Raw genomic sequence first — 20,646 nt, 5'->3', positions numbered from 1 at the left:
AGGAATGAGCCCTGTATTTTTCCACTGCTGATTCCCTTGCCTTGAGGTCAGTGGGTTTTTGAATAGGTTTTGGTTAGATGCCTGGCAAAAGCTTAAGAGACTTCCACATTTTGTTCTACGACATAAAATTTGTCTGTTAATATTAAGGATGTGCGCAATTAGACGTCTAAACGATTAAACGTCGCCACCTTGCTAGTCTGCACCAGAAATATTAGTCGGTTGAACAAATTAGTGTTTTCTTCATGTACAAGGCTGCTTAACTGTCATGCAGCTGCCCGACACTAGTGGGTGCTACAGAGCCGTCAGACAGCAGTCCCCCTCCCAGCAGTAACGCCCGAGTAGACTGGAGTTTTAAAACAGCAGAGTGGGAAATTGGAGAGATGTCCGCTTGCAAAACCAGTGCGGTTTGGCAGTACTTTGATCGAGAAAATGAATTCAGCCGCAATTTATCTTTTTCGAGATGTTAAGTGAGTTGTTGTCAGATAATGTGCAGGGTTTACATTCATAATGCACAGTGCAAAATGCCTCTCATTTCAGCTGAAACTTAATTATAATTTAGATGTTGTTTTATTAACTTTGAAGTAAATTGCTATAATTTTTGTCTTAAAATCTGCAAGGTTCAATGTGCCCCACATTTCAGAGGCAATTTATTTATTTGCAATGTTATTTTAGTGATTAACTTTTGACTGAGTCGCCGTCATGTTCACATTCATACAGTGCAAAGTGTCTTATTCTTCAACGGAATTTAAAATCCAACATGCTTGTTGAAGATTGTGATTAAAGACTTCAAAGGGCTTCTAATGCACACAATATTTTTTTCAAATCCTTAACAATAAATTGTGCTAAATTTTGACTGTTTCCTGAGTGCTTTCCCTTTTTCAGACTAGCTGACATGGTCTTAATTAAGGTTTTTTCTAATTTTAATCAAGCTTTTAGGTGTCTTAAAAAATAAGTTGCTAACAAGTGGCTCAATGAGACTACAGACAGCTTTGCTGTGCTGGTGACGTTAAGTCATGCTACTATAGTTTTGTTCGTTTAAAGCCTAACATTGTTTTTTTTTTTTACTTCTGGTGATTTCATATAAGCTCTAAAAGTCATAAAAGAGGTGTTAATTTGTAAGATTATTTTGCTGAACAAAACTTTTGTATCATAAACGCTTGTTCGCCACAGAGCTTATTTTCTGCAGTAATCCAAAATCCAATGGAGAAATCCCATAGGCTTTGTGCTGGCTCCACACTAGGGGATAATTGGCCAGATTCTGGGTCCAATTCGCTCCCTCCTGAGAATCATGGGGGGGGGCTGGTCTGAACAGATTATCTGTCCAAATGTTCCTGTAGTGTGAGGGGTTTACAGACATAATCTTAATGTTACTGACTGGATCGAAGTCTCTCTGATTGCAAATTGTATTTATCAATCATGCCTGATATTTTGGTGAAGCCCAAATGGTGTTATATGGTGTTATAGCCTTTACAGTATTAGACAGGAGAATTGTGTGGCGAGCTATACATGTTTGAAAATGTGTTTTTTATTGTATATGCTTTCATGTTTTTTTTCTACTTTTGCAGAGAAAGTGTCACTGAGCTCTTGTACCATTCTTTTTTTTTATCATTATCATGAGTAACAGCATACTCACAAAGCTGATTGTTCCTTCAACCTTTCATGACATTCACATCCCAGACAATGTGATGATGTACAAAGAAGAACGACAAAGAAGCAGACAGGAGAGGGGAAAAAAATGGAGTTACACAATACCTACGATACAGAGGAAGAAAAGAGTTGCCTAGACACAGGGGAAGTCTTATTCAATACCTGTTTGTCCAGCTTGCATCTGGTGAAGGGCAGATGTACATCACAAAGGAACAAAACTGAGAGATTAGTCCCAGTGAAGAGTCAGAGATAACGACTTATGAAACTTGTATAGTCAATAATAACCTTATGTGGCCAGAGCAAGGCAGCAAGAAGGACATGCGACTGTGTTTCTACTGCATCTACTGTACAGTAAAGTATAGCAGGAGGAAATGTGAATGCTCTCATATATGCAGACAAATGAGAAACCTCTGTTAGTACAAGGCCATCCTGAAGAAGGCATCGCTGCAGATGGGCTTTTATTTAATGCCGGGTCGTTGGGGCAGCAGGTTGAGCAAGGTATTCCAGACCATAGACATATATATACATAGATACTGCATTGACTGTGTCAGCCCACTGCAGCGATACGTCAGGGACGCCGTCATATTGGAGTGGCAAGACTTGCCTGTAAACAAATCCAAGCAAACAGGGGAGCTGCAGTTTTTTATTTTTTTTATTTTATTTTATTTTTTTTAAAAAACCTTTCCAAATGTTTATATTCCTTAACTGATTGCAATGACTTGTTTTTTTCCATGATATTGGGTTATACATGTGTTTTATATGGGCAAAGAAATGTTTTGACACCCCCTTTAATATAGCTCGTACTGCTCCTTTAAGACCCCTTAAACTGTCACACGCGAACGCTCTCAGCAAAAACCAGAACTAACTAGCTGGCTGCAGAGCAGAAGCGAGATTTGATACCAGAACCTTTTTGATCTAAATAACTTTTCTAAACCTTGAAAACCGAAGAAAACTCCTGTGAAAAACACTGTGTATGATCCCTGTGGTGGTTGCTGTTAGGTATACAGCCTCCCAAGACGGTTTTGGTGAGTTTCAACTCATTTTTGTTTCACGTTTCATGTCGAGTGCATGTGCTTCACAACAAGCCATGCTAGCAAGAGCCATGTTAGCCAGTAACGTTAGCTAACGGCAGAACTATATAAGCTCATTTTGGTTTGGTAAAAAGAGTGAAACTCGGTTTGGAGTGTGTATGAGTGAATGAATATGTAATTCCATAAGGACAGAGTCCATATATATTTTTATTCTGATGTTTTACAAGTTATTTTGTGCTACTATTGATATGCTAGTGAGTAACGGAGGAAAGAGCGCCAGAGAGCGGCATGATTGGAATGTTAGGAATGTCCCCACGCCCTGCCGCGTGTGTGAGACTGTTTGCAAAGTGATATGCAGTTTATTCTCATGGTCGATTTATTTAATGAATATGGACAGTTTATAAAAGATACTTTATTTTCTGCATGGCCTGTGTGCAGGCCAGGTTTTCTCCCCCGGGAGTGTTTCCCAGGACCTAGGACACCAGATGGCGAGCCTTAGCCATGGACATCTTACATTCAACTATTGAATGAACACCCCAATTACTGGTTTGACCTACCCGACCGTTGCATCATTCTGGTAGGATTGTGGGTTTTCTCACTCCCAGTGAGAAGCTGAACTGAACTGTTACTGAACTTTAACCAGAGGACTCTTCCACATTTACAGTTTTGTATTCTTCAACTTTGTCTGATGTACTCTGTACATGGTTTAAGTTGATATTATTGGTGTATTTGATTGGTGATTCTTGCTTGTTGTTTCAACCTGCAAAATAGAAACAAGTGTTAAGAAGTCATTTAACCTAAATAAGGTATTTGAACAATTTGATAAGGTTTAAGTCAAATATACTTACCTAGTAACCTGAAAAGGAAAAAAGATATACCACTTACCTTCTACATGTAAAAGAAAGAGGTTTAATCATACTTACAATCTGCACCTGTAAAAGAAAGAAAACTAAAGGCCCAAACATACTTGGGCGGAACGTACGTGGAGCGGACTCCGCGGAGGTCCACCCGGACTAAAAGCGGACATCTGAACTAAAATAACTAAAATTGGTTAAATCAACCTAGAAACCTAAATCAAACTATTCTAAATTAAAGAGAGCAGGGCTCGACAGTGCGAGTGTTTTGGTCGCATTTGCAAGTGGATAATTTCCTGAAAATTACATTCAGTAGCACCAGTGCGAGTGCCACAAAAATGTTAGTACATGCACTGTTTTGTTGTTTAACGTGAACGGTAGTTGGTTTCGTTGTTGGGGAAAAAAAAAAAACCTTCTACAGACTAAGCGGCACGTTCTCCTGGTGCATGTGTCGGGGTGATTAAAGTCTTGACATGAGCACGGGGTCTGCCCATTGGTCCGACAGCCCATTATTCCGACAACCCATTGTTCCGACCATATTAAATCCATTGTTCTGAAGTCTCGTTGTTCCGAAATCATCATGATGCCCTGTGGTTAAGGTCTGGTTAGATTTAGACACAAAAACCACTTGGTTAGGGTTAGGAAAAGATCATGGTGTGGGTTAAAATGAAAACGAAAGTGACAAAACACATAAGCCGTGAGCCTGCTTCGCCTCAAGCCTTTCCCAGCTGACCCAGAGCCGGTCGTGGCACACCATCAAGGCAGAAATACGCCCGCCAGGAGCCGTTCAGCACCGCGGAAAGCTCCCCACACAACCCGGACCCCAGAGTTAATAACAGGAGGTTATGGTGTTTCACTCTCTTCTCTCTATGGCACTTGTATCTCGACCAGTAGCCTACTTTTGTTGCGTTTGCTGATCCTCTATGGTACACAAATACAGTATAGCCTAGTATAATCACATATCGGAACAACGGGGCGTCGAACTAATGGGATGTCGGACCAATGGGCTGTCGGACCAATGACATGGAGCCCATGAGCGCGAGCCTGTTTACTCTCGGTGCAGACAAGTGAGTGCCGTTTCACCGACTGAACACCGTCAACAAGGAGACGCCTGACCCCGCCCAGCTCTGCCCCACCCCTGCCGGTGTGTCACCTGATCACACCCACAGTCCGTGAGACAGTCTGTGTGTCTGCCTGTCTCATTCCCAGTCGTTACTCTGAGTCCATACACTATAATGTAAAGTGTGTGTATGTTATTAATATGTGAAACATGTGCTGAGGTTAAATATGGAGGACAATAATAACTGTGACGTGTCAGTAAAAACATTGAGGTGAGACAGTCACAGTGAAGGACACACTCTGGGCTCATTATTATCTTTTTTCTATTTTTACAATCAATCGATTAATGGAGAAAATAATCAGCAGATTAATCCATAATTATATAATCACTGGTTAACAGTTTAAAATCAGACTAACATCCTGCTGTTACATTAATGAGCGTTAACTCATATGATATATAAGAATATAACAGTTTTATTTTACTGATTAAACTAACAAACTCTTGCTGGAGGAACATTTTCAGTGCAGGACTTTGACTGTAACTGAGTATTTTTACTCGAGTACATGAGAGCTGAGTGCAGCTTGTGACTGCTGCCGCCTCCTGGTTGATTTCACAAAAACACTGAAGTGTTTATGAATTATTATCATTTTTTATTTTGTGAGAATAAACAAGATAAGAAAGAATTAATCATAAACGGGGAGGAAAAAAAGCTGAAATAAATAAATAAATGAAATGAAATAAATAAGTTGTGATTTAGAGATACAAAGTTTCTTCCCCTGAGATGATGAAATGATAAACAAACAACAAAATAAGACATTGTCTTGTTTTTCCAACAGTAACCTGAAGGTTGTCTCTATTTGATGAGGTAACACTTGTTTTCTTGAGATTACGAAATAATAAGCTTGTGCTAAAGTGTATTTTCTCAACATAAGAAAATAAAACAACCTTTAGAGTTTGACGAGATGATGAATTAATTTCACGCTACTTCATTTGTTTGAAAATGTCCCCTTTATGAAAATTGCTGAATTTTCATTGTGCTACTAAATTTTTCAGCATGGTAGCACAGTACTACTTGGAGAAAGGGTAAGCATCAAGCCCTGGAGAGGGTTAATAATTAACCTTAAAGGGATACTTATTGGTCTACCATTTAGTTTGACATACCACTCATTCGAACCTAGGACTGGTCCGGTGGCCTCTAGCTGTCTTTACTAGTGACACAAGTGTTACACTAGCAAGTTTAAAATTAGTTTATTTCCACATTAGATTATAATGGGATGTCTCCACAAGTATTTAATCATGGAAAGTATGCTGAATTCATGTTTGACAGATGTGAGTTTTTACAATTCCTCATGACTGTGAATTATTTTAAACTGCATAAGTAATTCAGTTCATATGAGCCTAACACTCACTCCTCTACTGAGCATCCAAATCTTGCCTCTCCAATAGGGCACCCCTGACATGATCCAGCGGCCAATGAGGCATCTGTGTTTCATAAATGTCATCCCTCTACCCAGTAACATTTTCCAGCTCCTCCTGGGGGATATGGACTTAGTATGGAAGTCTGGGTCTGATGAATACTTATCAGTTAAAAAAGCATAATAAAACATCTTCATAAGAATAAAACATTTCCATAAGAATAAACTATCCATCCATCTGACCCTCTGTCCATCCGTCCGTCCATCCATCCATTTTCATCTCCTTATCCGGGACTGGGTTGCAGCAACATTTTCCAGCTCCTCTTGGGGGATCCTGAGGTGTTCCCAGGCCAGATTCATAATCCCAGCAGTGTGTTCTGGGTCTACTCTGGGGCCACCTACTGGTTGTGTGTGTCAAGGAGCCTCTAATGGGAGGCACCCAGGAGGAAGCAGCTCTACTCCAATCTCCCTCCGAATGTATGAGCTCCTTACCCTATCTGGGAGGCTCAGCCCAGCAGCCCTACAGAGGCATAAGACATACGACATAAGACACTTTATTCTCATTGTAGATGTACAACGAAATTATGTTTGGTGTATCAGACACTAAATTCAAAACATTAAAACAAGTTAAGAACATTAAGACAAAATAAGAACAAGGTATAACCACAGATAATGACGAGATAAAACAAAGACAAATAACAGTAAACATGAATAATAATATGAAGTGTGTCTGAAATATAAAATAAATAGCAGCAGCAGGTTTATAGTGAATTGTAAATCAAATTATTGCACAGTCTAAAGTGCATGTGCTCCAATCAATGTTCAGCAGCTATAGGTCAGTGTGTGTGTACATGTGTTGGAGGCTACAGCTCTGGGGAGGAAGCTGTTCCTCAGTCTGTTAGTCTGTGTTTTTATTGTCTTGTATCTTTTTCCTGATGGCAAAGGGACAAACAGACTGTGGCTTGGGTGAGATGGGCCTTTACTTATGGTTCCTTTTGAAGGCAGCTAGCATATACAGTGTCCAGGTCTGGGAGCAGAGTTCCCACTAACCTTTGAGCTGTTTTCACCACCCGGGGCAAATCCTCCCAGTTCTGTGCTGTACAACTGGCATATCATACAGTTACACAGTGACAGAGGATGCTTTCTATGGGTCGTCTCTAAGAGTTCACCTGCAGCTAACAGGGGAGTCTAGCCTATTTGAGTTTCCTTAGAAAGAAGAGCCTCTGTTTGGCTTTTTTCACCCGGTGGGAGATATTAAAACCTCTTGAAGGTCCTGTAAAATTTACCTATTCACCTAAAATTAACCTCAAACAGCTATCCAAGGCATAGCCAAAGTAAATTGAAAGCTTTTTAACAGTGACTAACAGTGAGAATCACTGTATGTCACTGAGTTATATAACTTTCAACACAATAAATGAAAGGTTTGTTTTTCTTTATCTTCAGCTGAATATTATCTTGAAAAGAAGATGCTGCAGATGATTAGAACTGGGAGGTATTAGCTGGAAAACACAATAGGCCATATCATGAAGCCTCACCCAGTCCAAATTCAAAGTAGATAACAGTATCATAGAAAAAAAACATTTTACACGTTTCTTGAAGGTTTTGTCCAGGCGCTTTTCATAAAAAAGGGGTAAAACAACACACTGAATGTGTGATTATAAGTGAATAACTAATCAACACACAGACAGAATTGTCTATTTCGGAGCATACTGTATATAAAAACACTTCAAGAAAACCCAAATTGATGAGAAAGACTGTTTCTTCCCGTTGAGAATAACATAGGAGCAATTCATTTATGATTTTTGTACATTTATGACAGTTTATGATGACGATAAGAGGTTAAAAACTCCCCTGGAGGTCAGGAGTGTCATTGACGACATGACACATCAGCCTTGGGAATGTTTGGCCGATCACATCCGTTCAGCTCAGGCTCTGTTTGGCTATCAAGGCCATAACATAAGCACTGGAAGCTTCTATTGGCTCAAGTAAGGTGTCAGTGTAAAGGCCAGAAGCTCACCTCCATTTTGAGGTCACGTTATGTTGGTTTGTTTACCTGCAGGACAGAGAAATTACAGATAAAGTAGAGAAATTTTAATGTTTGAAACAATCCAATAGCAGTTAGCCGATATCTGTCGATGTAATAAAATGTTTGGACTAAATATTTTGCTGGATATAGATCGTCTAGGCTATTGGCAGTGTGTGAGAAATGAAATGGGAGCTGTGTAACCAGTGATTCAGTCTGGTTAATATGGATCTGTGGAATATGACAACACTTCATAAGTGGGTAATAACTGTTTGTTTTTTTTGTCTGACAGTAGCATTTATTTAGTCTGCTGTGGTGATTGTATCTTGAAATGGTCAGCATTAATGGCACCGTGAGGAACATAGTTTTCAAACAACAAGTCATATGAGTAAACTTCTTAACAACAGCAAAAACAGGAGATGTTTAACATATCATAATCATCAAAAATCACCTTGGGAGGGCCCGTGGACAGGCTGTTAGATTTCTGACTTAAGGGAAAATTTCAGATCAGTTGTTATGTGGTTTCCCAGGGATTTGATGTTCCACTCTCTCTACCATCATCATTGTTGATGCGAAGTGGATCTTGTAGTGTTCAGGACCAGATAGTTGTATGAACACCACTTGACCATGTTGTACCTACGCTCTTGTAGTGTTTCTCTTTTTTGTTATATTAGTCCAACTATAGTGGTGTCATACGCAAACTTGAAGTGTTGGAGGAGACAGGAGGTGCAGTCATGGGTGAAGAGGGTGGACAGGGCTGGACTGAGCACACAGCACAATGTGGAAACTCATTTCAGGAGCTTGTATCTGCAATCTCATTCTTTCGGTCACTACCCTAAGCTCATGACCATAGGTGAGGGTTGAAATGTAGATGGACCGGTAAATTGAGAGCTTTGCCTTCCGGCTTAGCTCTCTCTTCACCACCATTATCTGGCGCAGTGCCCGCATCACTGCTGATGTCATGCCAAACCGCCTGACCCCTCAGTCATGACCAAGACCCAGAGGTACTTGCGCTACTTTACTTGGGGCAGCAGCTCACAGCCCTGAGGGAGCGATCCACCGTTTTCGGGCAGAAAACCATGACCTCAGACTTGGAGATGTTGACTTTCATCCTGAATGCTTCACACTCGGCTTCAAACCACCCGGTGCATGCTGGAGGTCACGGTGTGATGAAACCAACAGAACCACATCATCTGCAAAGAGTAGACATGCATTTCTACAGCATTTCATGCTGTTATTCCGCCTTGCTGTGCTATATGTATGTAAGGTTAGTAAGGTTAGTGGGGGGACAGAGTTGTCTCGCCTCTGAGCCAGTGCAGCAGTGACCAACATAGACGCTGAAGAAGAGCATAAGCACGACCAAGAACAGGCTGAGTTGGTGTCTATTACATGGGGATACTTTGGATTCAGGTACGGTGACGTTTAACAGAAAGACGTGCTGTGTAAAAGTTTAAAAGTTAAAGTCACCACGTCGCGCAGCAACACGATCAATCTATATCAGCACTTGAGACAGTACAGAGAAAAGTAGGAGGAATGCATGCGAGAGAAAGCCAAGCCGTGTAATGTTAAAGACAAAGGGACAACTGAAAGCCGCCAGAGCCTCATAAAACAACATCCAAGCACAGTTACGTAAACATTTGTAAGTGTCACGGGGAAATCACGGACTCCATAACAAACATATAATAACAAATGAAAAATTTAGCAATTTTGCTCGGTATCAGCCCACTAGACATGCTGCTGTGCTGTGCTATGGCGTGCTGGAAATTGAATTGTCATTTACATGACAACATCTGTCCATAACAATAACTACTGTATGTCAGGTCAGGTCAGTGCCCCCCTAATATAATGTAGGGGAAACACTGAATCTAGCGAGAAGACTCATGATACCATTTATTTATTATATTGTAATCGCAATCGCAAATCGCGATATTGTCCACTCAAATCGCAATCTCACATTTTTCTCAAATCGTGCAGCACTAGTTTACATTGTAAACAACTCTTCATTGTCACACTAGAGGCAGACACTGTTATTTTTATTGTCACGTTCGTCATGCCTCTTTTGATTACATGATGCAGGGATGCAGTCTATATCACACATTGGAGTGGCATGTTGCCTTTACTGTTTGGTTCTGTGTAAAAATGCACAATAGGCATAAAGAGGGGACTTTGTTGTAGCTGTATAGAGCCATCTTGGGCTTAAGGTCCCTAAACCAAAAACTCTCCTATCCCCAGCTGCGCCTGAAGAATAATCAAGATGATGGTTAATGATATAATGACAACTTGTATGTGTATATGTATATAGTATGCAGCTGAGGACATACGTTTTAATTTTTTCATTTTATTCTTTTTTTTAACTGCTGCCTTTGTCACTGTTAAATGTCATTACTTAAATTATGTTGCAGGTCTTTGCAAAACCTAATCTTCAATTAAAACTCTTCTTTTTTGGCATTTACTTGATTAATATTCTGTAGTTGAAAAAACTGGATATTAATAAAACCCTAAAATTGCAACAAACAGTTTCTATTAACATTTAAAAGTATTTGACACAAGTAACCTCAAAGTCCAAAACAAAAGCCTCAGCAGGAGGGCTGCATTGTTTTATTAGCTGTCGTTGTTGTTAAAAAACAAACAAAAAAAAAACATCTTTTATTTCTTTCATACCAGCTGATAAAAGAAATTCAGTCCTACTGCGGCTGCACATCTTCAAGACAAGCTGCTCCTGTTTAGTCAGAAGGAAAAGATCAAACTATGTTTTTATTCAATGAGTGTGACAGTGAAACTTCCAGTGACTCAAGCCAAGCCACCACTAACAATCCTTCCAGTAACAGTGAGGAACCTGGCACTTTATCCCTGTGAGAACACTTGTAATCAGAGGATGACATTTATATCAAGCAAAACACACTCAGCAGGAGATCCGATGAATGAACTTAGCGGAAACTTTGGCACTTAGTATGGGAAATAAAACTTGGACAAGCGGGCACTCATTTGGAACTGAACTCCCACTTTCAGAGTTGCCTCCGTTATCTTTAATCTGTACTTTTAATGAGCTGAATCTGAACAGAGAGTCACTAGATGTCATGCAGCACTGTGGTCACAAGCTGCTTTTGTGGGCAAACCAGGCTGCTCCAAATGGTCAAGTAATTGATTATCAGTAAAAACAAACCACTACAATTTAAAATAAACTTCAGCTTCTCTTAATTATCAGCCAGGGAAACTTTGTCCTTGGTGCTGCTTCTTAAAGTAAAGAGTCAACAAATACAAATCTGCCCAGATCAAATTACAGTGATGATGAAGAAAACACTGTTAATTAATTTAAACTCTTAAAATCTCTATATTTCCTGATATATGCACAAACCCAGTGATTCAGAGAGCCATAATCTGAGGAAATGTAGAGAAAGTTCCTCAAAGTAGCAAAATCTTTGAGAATAATTGGAATAAAGCACATGATTTTTCTCTTTAAGGACAGATTGTTCTTGTAAGCATGATCATAACTTTGCAGCTTGCAAAGTTGATTTCTTAAATTGAAATATGTTTGAATATTCATAGCTCAGTATGGCAAAGACAGCTTGCATTCAGAAAAATGTAATTTCTTTGTTTAGCACTGGTTCAAGGAAGATACAGACAGATTACAGAGATTTGTTATATATTCAGAATGAACACATTTTTTTTCTCAAGCTTTGACTGCAACATTTGTGCTGTGGAACAGTATCATTTGTCATGGTTACACTTGTCTCTCCGTCTTCAGCCTCAGTGTGCAGTCAGAAATTAAATCTACCCATGTGATGTGCCTAAAAGCAGGCGGGATGGGTCTGTGGTTATTTTGACCCTCTTTGATGAAACCATGGCCACTTCCACATGACAAAAGAGGGCTGCCAGACCTTAAGGCGCAACGATTGGCTGCCAGCCTCCTGCTAAGCCAGCACCATTGAAAAAGAGTGCTGCAAGCTAGCTAGCGCTTCCACGTTCCCTTCGCCTCACAGCCAATCGCTCTGAGACTACAAAGCTGGAAAGTTTGCTTATCGGGCGAAGTCGACATGGTTTGCTCTAGCTGAATTCGAGTTGCTACAGCCACTGAAGGTCTGTCTTCGTGAAATATGATAGCTACAATAGCATGAAAAATGGTGATATGGGTATATTAGATATGGTAACTTTGTAGATTTTTGACTAGCTCTGTGTCTTTTCAGTGTGTGCACATGAATGGTGTTTGGCTTTTGCTGGCAAATGAGTGGGAAGGTCCTGGCACTGGCGGCACAAAGGAAGTCAAACACCCGAAGCTCCCCACTCATTTGTGGACAGAAGTCCAGCAGACCTCTTCTAGTGGCTGAGTGGGGAGCTCCAGGCGCTTGCGGCACAGAGGAACATAGTTCAGCTGCTCACACTGTGATGAAAGAGCTAGTTGAAAATCTACAGTAACCTTTTGACAGCTATAACAACTTATTCACCCAGCGACTGTTGGTAAAAACAGATAAACACAGGGGAGGATAACACATGTAAACAAGACACACACAGATACATGAAGGAGGTGGAGGGGCATTGAAATCTTCTGTCTCTAAGGAGAGGGATGAGAAGGGGTAGAGTTCCTTAGTGTTTTCTGGCAAGGGTGGTGTTGAGAGCCACTGATGAACCTCAAGCTGTGCAGTTTCACAGGGTGCCCAGCTAGACGCCTCTTTGAGGAAGCACCCGACTTCCTGCGTGCCACAGCAGTAGGCTGGGAGCCAATCATCGGGCCTTGATGTCTAGCAGCCAGCTTTCGTCATGCGGAAGCGGCAGTGGTTTCATCTAAAGTAGGTTGGAAAAGCATTAGATGCAGGCAGGACAGGGAATGGTAGGGTTGTAAACCCACTGCAGAAACTTGCATGTAAATTATGAAGGATTTTACTGTCATTAAGGAGCTAAATCAAGACTGTCCACCACATTAGACTCTCCATCTATCTATCATTGTTGCCCTACAGCTTTAGAGTGCAGTCAGACCGACATTTGCGTCTTATTTATTTCTGTCCTTTTTTTCTCAGTTTGTAAGTCCTCACTTCCTTTCCTCACTTCCTCTCTTTGCACCTTAGTGCCTCCCACCTGAGATACAAGTGGAGGAAGCAAAGAAGAGACACAAGGAGAGAGGAGTTGAGGCAACAGGTGTTTAACACAATTAGACATGTGCTTTGTATTCATCATTTTAAAGCAACGTCAACATGTGGCAATTCATCATGGGTGTCAATAAGACTTTCGCAAAGGATACACCTGTGCATCCTAGCTCCCAGCTTCTCAGGCAAGCTTCCTCTTTCCTTGAGATGCATTTTAGGAATTATGACATCCTTTTAGATGGCACACTGAGATCGATTTTTGGGTTACAGGCAGAAAAACCGAAGACAGAGGAAACAAGGAAGCATAAAATACAGAGATGAGAGGAGTCTTCCAGCCAGTTTCAGAGATGGGGTGGGTCTCATCCTTTGGGAAATAGTGTTTGTTGAATTTTTGTTTTACAGCTGCACCACAAAATAATACAAGCAGCAAGGGGACAGAACGCTCAAGAGTTAATGAAGGTGTTGTTTTTGATAAAATGCTTGTTTATTGAATACTTTGGGGACTGCTGTTGTTTGCCTGCTAGCCATGCTAGCTCCAGCAGGTTATGTGTACAACCCTAACCGCACTCCCCTTTCCTCCTGCTTTTTCCATGATGAACAGTTCTGTCTTGCACACGGTCAGTAAGTCATCATCTATGCACGTTGGCTGTCGGAGGGTTTTATAACCCACTTCCACTCCTCACTAGCTGGTTTGGGCCGGCACCTAATGTGGTGGACCCTCCATGTGAACACGGAAACAGAGTGAAAGCGGGTAGGGAGAGGGTGTAGAAGGCAGTTTGGGAAAGGCCCCTTCTCATCTTTCCACTAGTCTTCCCTTTTGAGAGGCCGTTTACACGTATACGGTGATTTTGATAAATGGAGACATCTTCCTTCGTTTGTGCCCCTCGTTTACACGCAGACAGAGATTTCTCCTCTGAAAACAAGTCTTTCTAAAAACTCCAGCCAGAGTGGAGATTTTGGAAAACTCCGGTTGCGCGTTTGCATGTAAACTGAGATAAACGGAGATAAACGGAGTTATAGGCAGTCGACGTCACAGTATGCGCCGTAACTTGCGCCTGTGTCAAAAGTGCGACCTATGTTGCTATGGTGACAATGGATACATGGAAGGCTTGAGCTTCTCGTTACACTGCCACCTACAGGTTTGGCATGCTCTTGTGTATATATACACGGGTAAGTGTAAACGAAGATCTTTTTGAAAACGGAGATGGTGAAATGTCCGTTTATAAAAATAGCCGGCAACGTGTAAACGGCCTCTCAGTTTACTCCATTCCTGCCAATCACCTAAGCCTTCTCTCTCCTGCACACCTGTCCCTCATTACCACATCAAGCTACACCTGTTCCTCATTAAGCCCTGTGTATAAATATCTGCTAGTTTTCCACCCACAATTGCCAGATTATCTATGTTGAGCCCTTGCCATAGTGCTGCCTGTCGCTGATCTTTGCTGAGTGAGATTTGTTCACCTTCTGTGACACTTTCTGAATGCTAACTGTACACTGACCACAGTTTCAAGTACAATGGTTTTAATTCAACCTGGCTGCATTTCAGCCATCTTCCCTGCTTCCAAAGTGAAAATCTGATTTTTATGAGGCCACCACACTCATTTTTTTGCACGAGTGTGTTACTTATGTGTGTCTTTATTAAACATACAGCATACCCAAGACACAACTTGCGTCACTACATACCCCATGACTAGGACCCAGATTAGTTTTGGTTGCACCCTTGTCAGCCCACTTTTTATAACTTTAACAGCTTCTGCCAGAATCTGTTTTATTAAACAGAGTCAGCAGAGAAGTATAATTTGAAATGATCATAATCACATTGACATTTCAGAGAAGTCAAAACAGTTTTATTCTTTAATGGACATGTTTTGAAAGTGCCTGGTTTCCTGACAAGCTGGCTCATTTAAAGTTAGAGACCAGTGGAAATTGCACCCCTCTTAAAGCTGGCTGTCAGCCGTCCTGGGGAGTGGATGTGCCATATACTGTTGGCAGGATGATAAAGAGATATTTGAAATGCAGATATTAAAACGACATCAGTCGTGTGTGTAAATGCAATCTGACCGCATGTTTGTGCATTGATCAGCATTACAGATCTGTGGGGTGGTAACACCCACTGATAGTGCCATTTTAACACAGTGGGGATGTGCTTTGCCGGCACAATACAGTCTGAATGCTACTCTGTAAACAGACCCAGTGGGGATCCATGAAGACAAAATTAAGTCATTTGGCTGAGGAGATACAGAGAAAAGTGGTGAAATTTGTTCAATTATTAAAGCGTCCAGTGACTGCCACTTTCCTAAAATTCTGGGAACAGTAATTGTAGTATTGATTTGGTTTTGAATTAATGTTAATGATGAAACATTAAAAGCAGCCCCAAGGAAGGGAAAGTAGAAAACTTATTTACTCAAACATACTGTGTTTAAAGGGGAACAATCCCATTTTCAAAATTCATAAATGTTATTGCCATAGTCTAAGCCAATTCAAAAATATTGGTTAACATAAACAACTCTCTCCAAAATCAAAAAACTAGAGTGCTAAAACTCAAATTTGTGATGTCATCAAGTATAAAGTCTGGAGCTGTTCCACTGACAATAAATTGGACGACAATACATCAAGTGGGCCACTTGATGTATAGTCTACTATTTTGTCCTGTGCTGTGAGCACCGATTCAGTTTTATTTTTGGCTGAAGCGCAAGAGTGCCTTTCTTTAATAAACTGGACGACCTTGTAGCACTCGGGAATGTTTTGAGTATGGGTACATTATCTGTTTCAGAACTGAGAGCACTACAATAGAAAATAACCCATTAGGGTAAAAAAAGAAAACAAACAATCTGTGGGATGACCAAATTAGTCTCCTATTCATTGTTTATGGAGCAGCTCCAGACTTTGTATGACATCACAAGTTTGAGATAGAAGCGCTAATGTTCACAAATATAAATTAAATCTTCCTGGGCCATGGAAATAACATATTGGAAATCTTACTTGAGGTAGTGATCTGCTTTAAGTACAAATTTGAGGTACTTGTATTCAGGTAGTGTGTTTTTATGCCACCTTCTACTCCACTACATTTCACAAAGAATTATTTATTGATTTTTTTGACAGCTTCATTTACTGGTTACTTTACAAATTAAGATTTTTAATGCAAACTTATGAAGAGCTTAAAGAATAAATAAAGCCCCAAACTACGTTTTTAAGCCGAAAACAAAGGTAAATAGGTATTTAAATGAGTAGTGTTGTTGATAGATTCAGTCAACCCGGAACCCGGTTAAAGAGTACCCGCCCAGACGGGACGCTCTAATACTAAAGCGAGCGCGCCCACAAGGAGGCAGGGATCATTTCATTGGTCAACAGTAAATCTGGCATTCTATTGGTTGGGGGATTTTGACAGGGTTGTTACACAAAAAAATCCAAGCGCAGGGCAGAAATCTGAGAGCAGAAATTCCGTGAGCGCCCAGAAACAGTTTGAGCGCGAGGAGAAAAGCCGAAGCTCGAGCAGGAAATCTGTGCAAGCAACATGGTATCTGAGTGCGAGCAACATGGTATCTGAGTGTGAGCAACATGGTATCTGAGTGCGAGCACACAGTTTGAGCAGAAACAGAGTAGATCCAAGCGCAAGCAGAGGCTATTTGAGTGCGAGGGCAGGATTTTTGAACGTGAAATCAATAAATAATGCTCTCAAACTGATAGACCACTGTCTTGAATAAAGATAGGGATAAAGCTCCATACAATTCAACCCTATATCCAGTTCTATTTGCACATCGATGAGCATAAAGAACTGACTGGGCGTGCCTCAGCCTTCGCTCTCAGCCCCAATGGTGATATTTTTCATATTCCAGAGGCTTTTTCTTTATTTCCAGGGTAAAGGCCCTCCAGCTTGAAGTCTGGAGTTAACTTGTCGGTGAAGATTCTCAGTCATCCAGGTTATGGTAATCGTAAGTGCTAACATCGTAGTCAACTGGACTTGCTTGCGTTTCTTGAAGACATTTCGCCTCTCATCCAAGAAGCTTCTTCAGTTCTAAATAACTGGTACAAAGTTGCAGGCTATAAACCCTGTGTGGGTGGGAACCCTTGCAGAGTCGTAGGGGTCATGTGAGCTCTTAGTTTCAGAGTTGTTAAGGTCACAATGTGAGTCCTTGACCCACCTGGCCACCATGTGAGTCGTTAGGGTCAGGTGGGACCAGGGATGAATGGGTGTGAAGTCATCTGGGGAGGGATCTCAAGACTGCATTGTAGGTGGGGGATAAGTAGTGTCGTAAACCACCCCCTCTGTTTAACGATGGTCGTTCCAGCTTGACGTAGATGGCTTCTTCTACTCCCCTTTCAAACCATCTTTCCTCCCTGGCCAAGATGTGCACATTGCTGTCCTCAAAGGAGTGTCCCTTCTCCTGTAGATGCAAGCGGACAGCCGAGTCTTGACCCGTGGAGCTGGCTCTCCTGTGTTTTGCCATGCGCTTGTGGAGTGGTTATTTTGTCTCCCCAATGTATAAATCTGTGCATTCCTGGTTCCACTGATGTCTGGAGTTAAGTTACTCTTTAATAATATGATGCTTTGCTGTAGATTAAACTATTCAACAGTTTATACAATTAGACCTGCAGTGATTAGTTGATTAATTGATTCGTCGATTGACAGATATTTAATTGCCTAGTTTAAAAATTGTTGAAGTCATGCGTCAGCTATACTCAACCAACTAAATTAAAATGCTGCTTACACATTGATGCACGAGCAGTAGAGACCATTTTCTGCATTGAATAGTTTTACTTTTGATACTTTAAGTACATTTTCCTGAGGATGCTTTTGCTTAAATATCACTTTCAATGCAGGACTCTTACTTGTAATGGGCTATTTTTACAGTGTGGTATCAGAAATCTATATGTGATGGTAAATATATCAGCGGTCCTTTCTCCAGCTTTATTTACGTTCCCACTTAGATGAAAGAGAGCCTCCTGCTGTCATTGCAGTGACATATAAAACCTTGCTTTGAGAGCTTATGAATATTTGACCTGCTCCTTCGGACACCCAGTATGCTCCCTCAGGAAAACAGAAGGTCGTATGAGGCATGACATAGAAATATAGTTGAGAATTTCTCTGTGAAACTAGACATGGTGAGTAAACAAGTGTTCAGGAATTTACGAAAAATAAGTGGTCCCACAAGCAAATGTCTCAAGGTGACTCCAAACTTCAGTGATAACACATAATGTGCTTAAGTTTCACGCCAGCAGTAAATCTGGGGGTGTGTGGGTAATTTATTTCCATATTTTCTATTAGTGTGGAAACATATTACACCTGGGGGCACTGGAAAATTAACTCATTTATATAATCAGATAATTACAAGTTTTCAAAAAAAGCAAATAAACGTAACATTTCATACTAATTTCCAATAACTGTTCGATAATTTGAAGTGTGTGTGTTGCACAGTGTGGGAAGCTTAAAATAAAATCCCCACATCATCCAATGTTTAGGAAGCAACTCTGATGTGAAAACTAAGAAATAGACATGGTTGCTCATTTGGAGACTTTTTTAAATATAAGTATCAAAGAAGAACTGAATGTTTTGAAAAGTGGAGATCAATAGAAAAGCTTGAAAGCATACACATGGGTGAACCAATGTCTTGGAAGACCAGCGGTATTGACTTTGCAATAAAGAACTGAAGGCAGCTTTGCAGTTCTGTGTTGACTTCTAAGCCAACCTTGAGTACAAGTTCAGCTCCTGACACAAGAAAGTGGAAATAAAAAAATAAATAAAAAGCAGCTTAAATCTCTCATATAGGAAACAGTCACATTATCTGTCCCTTGAAAGCCTTACCTTCAGGCGAGGCTTTTATAAATGGACTCTGTCCCCTCCTTTGCGCTTTGCTTTTGGGATAAAAATAGCGCTTGAATTTGACATGCTTACCATGTCAGTTAGCAGCAGACATCTTACTTTTAAATGTAGAGAGACAAGCGGCAGACAGAAAGAGACAGTGGGGAGAAGAGAGGAGAGAGGGGAGTTAATGTGGAAGTTTTCCTGTGAAACTCCCTCTCTCTCGCATTCTTACAGTTTTGAGATACAAAGATTTCTAACATCCATATGTTCATTACTTTCCAAAGAAGAATGTGACAGACAAAACTCTTTTCTCTTGATGATGCAAGTGTTTCATTCCCCCTCCACTGCCTCTTATACCACATTGTGATCAACTTGGTTGCTCCTGACAACGGCGAGCGCCGTCATGAAAATCACTCAGAGACACATTGATTTATTCTGTTCAATCAGCCATATCTGCGCCAAAAATAATGGGGTGCTGGGTCTTTATGGGGTTTATAACATTTCTAATTAAGAGGAGAATCAATATGTCAACAGACGGATTCATAATTATAGCTAATGGCATTTCAGAACACAGAAAAGGGCACCGTTACAGGCAAGTGTCGCCCCGATAAAATCCACACCTGACAAGTCTGTGAGAAACTTTTAATCAATGCTGAATACAGTAATGAATATATGATTAGCTGGAGCTCTATTGATCAAGACCAATCCCTCCACAGCCTCAAGCTGATTAAAACATTTAATTTCATTAAATTTCGTGGTACATTACTGTAGTTTCCAAGGTGTTTAAGTGAAGCTGCCATTATACATCATATACAGCAATAGGCAGTCATGATCTTTTGTTCCCTGGAGCAGCTCTGTGCAGCGTTAGCAGGATGTTGCAAAAGAGCCAGTGATTTGGACACAGTGTCAAAGCTCTGCCTTTAGAAGACATCTCAGCCTCATCACCTATAGCCAATGAGCAAAATGACTGATCTTTATGCAGACACTTACATGCATAAAGGGTAAATTTTGTATTTATCAACCTGGATCCTATTTTCCCATGTTTTTGTCTAGGTAACTAATGGAAGCAACAATGCTCAGCAAGACGGGCTGCAACGTAACCACTCGAGACATGATCGCAATTTACGTCCACTGAAAGTGCTTGTTTTTGCCACTGACAGGCTAAGATTGTTATTCTAAGTGTCTGACAACATCATGGAAAGGATCCTTACAGATAGAGACCTTTCTGTTAAAGAGTAAGATCATTTTCAGCAGCAAAAATAAGTCATTTTAGTGCAAACATGCCAATAGTAGGTATACTGTAGCCTGTTTTGCTGCAGGCTTTTTGCTCAATACTGAACCAGTTTTAAAATGTTTTTCCTATTAGTCACTTAGATGCAAAACCATGGGAAAATAGGGTCCCAGTGAAAAAAAAATAAGTCCAAATAAAAATAAAGACACATAATATTTTATTATCTACTCACCCTCATGCAGAGGAAGGCTCTGGTGAAGTTTTAGAGTCCTCACATCCTTTGCAGAGATCGGCGGGGGGAGCGGCTAGCACACCTAATGGCTGAAGGCGCCCCAGACTAACGTCCAAAAACACAAAATTGAAACCACAAAATATCTCCATACTGCTCATCCGTAGTGATCCAAGTGTGCTGCAGCCCCGACATAAAAAGTTGTTTTGAAAAACGTCATATGAACTCTGTTTTTAGCCTCACTGTAGCCTGTAGCTCTGACTGCTTCTCTGTGC

This window comes from Epinephelus moara, chromosome 11, assembly GCF_006386435.1.
Source record: "Epinephelus moara isolate mb chromosome 11, YSFRI_EMoa_1.0, whole genome shotgun sequence".
NCBI classification, from domain to species: domain Eukaryota; kingdom Metazoa; phylum Chordata; class Actinopteri; order Perciformes; family Serranidae; genus Epinephelus; species Epinephelus moara.
The sequence above is the reverse complement of the archived record's forward strand: the minus strand, read 5'-3'. Positions refer to the sequence as shown.